Consider the following 7,108-nt stretch of genomic DNA (forward strand, 5'->3'; position numbering starts at 1 on the left):
ACTAGAAAATAATTTTGAACTTTAATGTTAATGCGAACATTGTTAGCACAATTCTGAGTTAATGTGAATGAAGTGGACTAAGTGGTATAAGTGAAGGTCCTTGTTTAAGTGATATAAGTGAAGGAAGTGGTCTAAGTGGTATAAGTGGATTAGGTGGACAGGGTGGTTTAAGTGATTCAAGTGGACTACATGGTTTAAGTGATTTAAGTGGACTAAGTGGTATAAGTGATTTAAGTGGTTTTAGTGGATTAGGTAGACTCGTAAAGTTAATGCAAAAATAATGAAATATATCGACGTGAATTAGTGCACATGATAGCTAGATCAACCCTTGCAACTTGAAAATATAAACTTGGATTGCGCATATTCGATTATTCTTTCCAACTTTCCAATGTTACCTTCGATGTTGCCTTGAAAGTGTTTGCAAGTCACAAGGTTGGCTCTAGCTATTATGTATACCAAATCATCCACAATCTCAATAATTACAACACAACAACATAACTTGTAGCCCTCAAGGTTCTAGCTTTCAAGTACAAAATGAGACGAGATGGATACGAGCATATGCGCTCTTCCATTGCTTGACATATTCTCCCATCCATCCCCTCGCATAAAACATACCATCCTAGTTAATTAGAGCTTCATCCACTGCTTCCATCACCTATCATATTCTCCTATCCATCCCTTCATGTGTAACATACAACACTCTATATTGCATTCAATAGAGGTGCAATATCGTCTATCTCTTTGACTTCACTGTTGTTACTGAGTAGCTCAAGCTCATCTTCCTCTTTATTGAATGCACCCTCAACAACTAATTATGTAGTCAATCATTGTCCAGCAATTCTCATTATAGCAGCTTTGCTTGCTGCCCTAGCCCTGCAACATTAAATCCTTTCAGCAATCATAGATTTCCAAAGCAAACTACTAAATTCGCAGCTCTTGATGGCTTAAAAGCGATTGCGTCTCTTAGAATGAATAAAATTGTATGTACTCCAATTTCACTCACATGCACCCGATGATGTAGCAATAAGGAGCACATGAGTTGCAACATGTTGCAACTCCAATGTCTCTCCACCATATTCCTTCCACCAGTTAGGTGCAATAGTCATCTTAATAGCATCAAGATTCCAAGGATCTCCAAAAGAGCCTTCGCGATTCATATACCTCACTCATTATTGGTAGGCCAATTTGCCTTGATCTCTCATAATCAAGTTCTTACAAACCTCTCGAAAGCTACTTTTGACTCTAGGATTCTGTGATTGAGCATGCATTTGATATTGCGGATGTACTACAAATGCAGCTCCATGCAAAGGAGTGTGCATTTGCTTCCATCTCTTATCGGCCAAATATACCACTTGTTGCTTTTCCCTAGGTGCAAAGCGCACAAATTCTTTAACCTATCATACTGCTTCTGACATCTTCCAATACACTTTACCCACAACAAAGACATCAGCGTTGACCATCCTCAATACTGTCACAAATGGCTCCACACCTTCTTTTATTCTTTCTACATTTCTCTAGAATAGAGATGATTGTATAAGATGCACACATTTACTGCCTAGTATTGCATACTATGTCTTTTTCTCAAGCCAATTTGCCCATCGTCTATCAGCAACAATCTCGACTAAAGCTTGACGCACTTCCAACAATCTAGCAAGAACTAAAAAAGAAGTGGCAAATCTAGTTTGACAAAATTGCCTTAGTTGCTTCACAGAGTGCTCTTTGAACACTGTATGCAAGTATTGATGACTCTTTATAAAACTCACTATGGTGCTAGCATCTTGTAGTACTAGTTGCACAAATGGCAATTGTCCAATATCCTTCAAAAATAAGTTGAGAGTATGAGCACCACATGGCACCCATGTCAGAGTGGGATACTTTGCCATGACCATCTCACCTGCGGTCTTGTAATTTGATGCATTATCTGTTACTAATGCAATAACATTTTCACTGCCACCAACTTTATGAATTGCTCTTTTGTATATTTTTACAATATAGGCTCCTTTGATTTTTGTAGATTATTGTCACTCTTGCCATTAGGAGCTTGCAAGGCATGGCCACATTGCTTGCCTAAAGTTTTTTCTTTTAGAGACATATCAATACTCTCCAAAAACATAGTTCCCTTGGGAGTAATGTAGATTACATTTATCAAGGGTTTGGCTTGCTTGCTAATCCATCCATCAAAAGCAAGAGTGCACCCATATGTAGGAATAAAATTCATTTTTTTTTCAAGCAGTTTGCCACAGTTTGTTTGACTCTATCAAGATGATCTGTACGCATTTTATTATAATCCGAAAATATAAATCCTGGTCTAGCACATGATTTCAAGGCATTACGAAACGCCTCATGTCTCATGACATTGAATGGTATACCATTTTTAACAAATGGTTTTTTATCTTCTTTATCTAACAGGCATTAGTCGCATCAAAACTCACTTACGACCCACTTGCTACCAAATCTACATCACCTTATTTGTATAATGGAAGAACATCAGATGGAGTGTAGGAGCAAGCTTCAATGTCACTGCCTATTCTGAGAAAATGTTGCTTGATGCATCTAGAAACGCCCGTGAACTTGTGTCCACAATATTTACACTACAAGAAAGAGATCGAGGCATGCCCTTAAAGTTGCCAATTGCTAAAACTTCTCCAGAGCAAGATAACATCTCTACTTTTTCCCCCTCAAAATAAGTTTTCTTGATATCTTGAAAGTATGTCTTTGGAATAATTTTGTCAGGCACCATTCTTTCACAATCACGATCAAAATTGTAGCAAGATAATAATCACGAATGAAAAAGAAGAGAGATTGTAGTATGAATCAAACTGATGAGTCTTTACAATAATTTCGGAGAAAAATCACTTCGTGAAGGAGCTCGATACCACCCGTCCACCCCCGAGCTATCTCACTCTCACTCGCATGAAGATGTTCAAATCAGATGATCAAAAGATCAAATCTCAATCACACTCTCACTCTCACTCTCACTCTCACTCTCAAAATATCTTGATCGTATCTTCTTCTTTGCGCTGCCATGATTTGCGTGCGCGATTGTCACTTTCGCAGCGCCTCGATATGCGTGCCTTCTTTTCGCTCGAGCAACCTCGAGATGCGTGCCTTCTCTTCTCTTTCGTATAGCCTCGATATGCGTGTGTTGGATTGTGTGTTCTCCTTCTCACGATCTCCTCTTCTTTTATAGCCTTTCACGACTCCAAAATAAGCCACCAAAAACCTCCAAAATCGGTCAAAAGTAGCTTTTCTCGAAAAGCGTGCATGTGCTTTTCACCCTCTTTTAGCGTGCGCTTATGATAGCAAATGCGTACGAAATTTCGACGTCCCTGCTGTTCGGAGCATCACCACGCCTGCCTCGTAGATCCAATGGACAACCTCAATAGCTCATCTCTAAGATCGGACCCTCTTCTTTCCCTTTGCATTTGACCTTTCATGGCTAATTCTTCCATCTCGACCTCCATCTAATGCCTGCAACTCGACACAGAAATCTAGATGCTCTTTTAGCTCAAAACCACTTTGTTAGCAACTTCTGACCTCCATACAAGCATGCAAACGAGTGAACCACAAATTTTTCACTAGGACAAAGTTTTTCTACTCAACAAGATCTAAAACTCTCTCATACAAAGTTTCTTCAAATTATTTCTCTAACCAACTCAAAATCAAGCTGCAAAATCCAGCCGACACCATAATGGACAAAAACCAAAATTTTTCGACCAACACCAAACTTTCCCAAAACCTTCAAAACATCAAAACCATCCTTTTTGAACACTATCTATGATATATATTCCAAAATATTCCATATACAAAATTGGAGCGTCACAAATTTCGTCTTGGTCCTAGAGCGTTTTGTGTGCTTGCATATCAAATATGTCACATTGTAAGATATCTCCCAATGTTTCAAAGTCTCCATGTGGATATTTTAAATGTACTTCAGGATTTACAACATTGGTGATTATCACTACACATCTTCTCTCACCACAACGTTGGAAATGACACACATTCATAGGATCAAGATTATGAATTCATCCAAAAGCCACCACTTCATTCTTCTTATATAACGCCACATCCATACCCTCTGTTAGGGTGAATACCTATTTTATGTACAAAAATAGATTAGCAACTCAAAAAAAGACACAATAGGGAAGTAGCAAGCTAAGGGTGTCCACTTTTTGTTCACTCCCCAATCCTTAGGTGGAAAAACAAGCTTTTTAGCACACAAAAATGCAAATCTCACCTACTTCCCTATGGATCTAGTCTTTGAAGTCTTCAGACACAACATCACACATGCTATTGTGCACACAATCGTATAGTCTGATCGAAAATTCGATGCACACATAAAAAATTTCTTTGTGTCACACGGCATGGTTCCAGGGCGGTCATACCTTTATCACGAATAGAGAGTGTCATATTTAATTCTAAATTTCTCACTCATTTTAGATTAAATGTTATTAAAACTTTGTAGGTGGTCTCTTTACATTATGTAGAGCTTAACTTGATTTATTGGTAATTATTTGAATGATTTATAAATAATTATTTATAATAAATAAAGTCATAAAATACATGCATTTTAGTAGCACACCACATTCTTTTAGTATTTTGAACAATTAAGCAAATCCAATTCGGTGGAAGGTTAGTAGGCACATAAGGGTGTGTGGTTCAATCATCAAATCCCAAATCCAACAGTTAGATTTAGGAAGATTGAAGTTTAATTTTTACTTTTACTCCTTAGAGGATCAACAAAGAATATTAAAAATAAATCTAGTAATTCTCAAACATGACCAAACATTTCAAAAATGTCAATCCGCATGATGAATAAGAGGAAAAAATTTTGGTTAAATTTGAGTAAGGGAAACATACAATATGGCCTCCAAGAGTGAAATCTCCCTTTTGTGGGGGAAAAAGGGCCACCCAAGCCTAATACCAAGACAAGGTAGGCTTGGTATTAGGCTTGGTGAGGTAGGCTAGGAGCATCACTGACCCTAGTGGCAAGCCTTTGGAGTGTGCATGCTGCCCATGTGGAAGGCTGAGTCATCTATTTTTGCCTTGCAACCATGCCACGTTGTTAGACCGCATGGTGCCATGTCATCAAGGAGACGTGACATCACTCCTTGCCATGTCACCTTAGATTGCCACACGTGCTGCCACATCAGCCACATGTGCCACCTCATCATTCCACATCATAGGAACTCTTGGAGCCATGTCATCACACCTTGCCACCTTGGCATACCTCGTCAACCTTGCCACATCACCAATCCCTCCACCTCAATTTGCCATGTCAATCTACCACCTCATGAATGCCAACTCATCATGCCACATCACATTTCCACATCATGGAAGAGACTCATATATTCCACACCATATTGCCACATCATCACCATGCATGGTGCCACATCAGCCACATGTATACACATCATGATGATGGCGAGCCACATCATCAACATGCATGGTAAGTTATACATGCATGTGATTTGAGTGCGTGAGGCATAGAATACCACGATAGAGGTTTATGACCACGATGTGCGCGAGGCATAGAATACCTCGATCGAGGTTTATGACCGCGATGTGCGTGAGGCATAGAATACCTCGATCGAGGTTTATGATCTACGTGAGGCATAGAATACATCGATCGAGGTATATGACCGCGGCATAGAATACCTCGATCGAGGTTTATGACCACGATCGAGGTATTTGGAGGTATAGGCACATATGTTATGTGAATATTAAACTGAAATAAAATCAAACGATGCAAATATTCGAAATTAACATTGGATTCCATGTATATATAATATGATTAAAATCAACTTATTTGAGTAGACCACAAAAATTAGTTTCAAAACAAAATCAAACGTAATTTTAGTAGCCAATTAGTTTCAATCTTAGCACCTTCTCCACCAAAAAAAATCAAGAGCAATCTACTGGATGAGTAAGAGCAATCTAGTGGATAAGTTGAGGCTCTCTATAAGACACCACGTTTTGGTTCATTTCACCCATTCTTAGCCATTCTTGCCTCCCCATCACTTTGTCACACCTTCCATCCTACTTTCATTGAGAATGGGTTCTCAAAGCGTAGAGCTAGTAGACGTGAAAGATGTAGGAACCCCCCCCAAATCTCATTGACGAGGAGCGCAAGCGGAAGGCTCGTGAGTGCAAGAGAGCATCTAGAGCTAGAGCTCGCGCTGCCACCACCGATCCACCTCCACCTCTACATCCCACCTCCACCTCCACCTCCACCCCCACCCCCACCCCCACCCCCACCCCCAACTCCATTGCCCCCCCTCCACATCCTCATCTGCTCCCCTACCTCTAGCCTCCGCCCTTCCCCTAGCTACCTACATTTTGGCCTCCACCTCTACCTCTTCCCCCTCCACCCTCCCCCCTCCCCCTCCCCCCCTTCCCCTTGGCGCCTCCCTTCCCCCCTCCACCCTACCATCTCCCATTGATCCCCTTGCCCCACCTTGCAGCAGCAGTGTTGCTTCACGACGTGACTTGCCGAAGTCTACTATCCGTCGTCGTACTAGCAAAATTGTGCAGTCTTTTTTTAGTGACCTCACGCCAGCTTCGTAGTCTCCTCTTCTCATGTCCCTCATTGATCACTCTGACTTGGTAGAGTGTAGGAGGCTTGCTGGTCTTGGTGCACGTAGAGATAGCGTTGTATGTAGCGAGGTCCTTAGCAGTGTTCGACGTTCCTATGCTTCTATTAAGCATAGGAACTCCAGTGATGCCTTGGCAGCACGTCGTGCTATTGTGGCTGCCATTAGTAGACCTTATATGACAGGCCATGTGCATACCGCTTCACGTCTTCTTCAGATTGCACCGCGCACATTGCGAGCAGGCATGATTAGCAGGCAGAGTCTAGAGGATAGTGAGACTGATGTCTTTAGGCTTCGAGTGGTCGTGCACCTTGCAGCGATCGATTGTTGGATGATTCCACTAGGTCCCTCATACAACAGTTTTGGGAGGAGCATTGTAGAGCATCCCCGATGTTCAAGAAGGCATTGCGGAAGAGGGTGTCACACGGTGTGTACATTGAGCATGGTGCATGTTTTTTGGAGTGTACCTAGACTGAGTTGTACACTCAGTTTGTAGAGGCAGAGTTTAGGATTGG

The sequence above is a fragment of the Dipteris shenzhenensis genome, chromosome 22 (genome assembly GCF_047967505.1).
Source record: "Dipteris shenzhenensis isolate YYH24624 ecotype China chromosome 22, Dip_SZ_1.0, whole genome shotgun sequence".
Taxonomy (NCBI): domain Eukaryota; kingdom Viridiplantae; phylum Streptophyta; class Polypodiopsida; order Gleicheniales; family Dipteridaceae; genus Dipteris; species Dipteris shenzhenensis.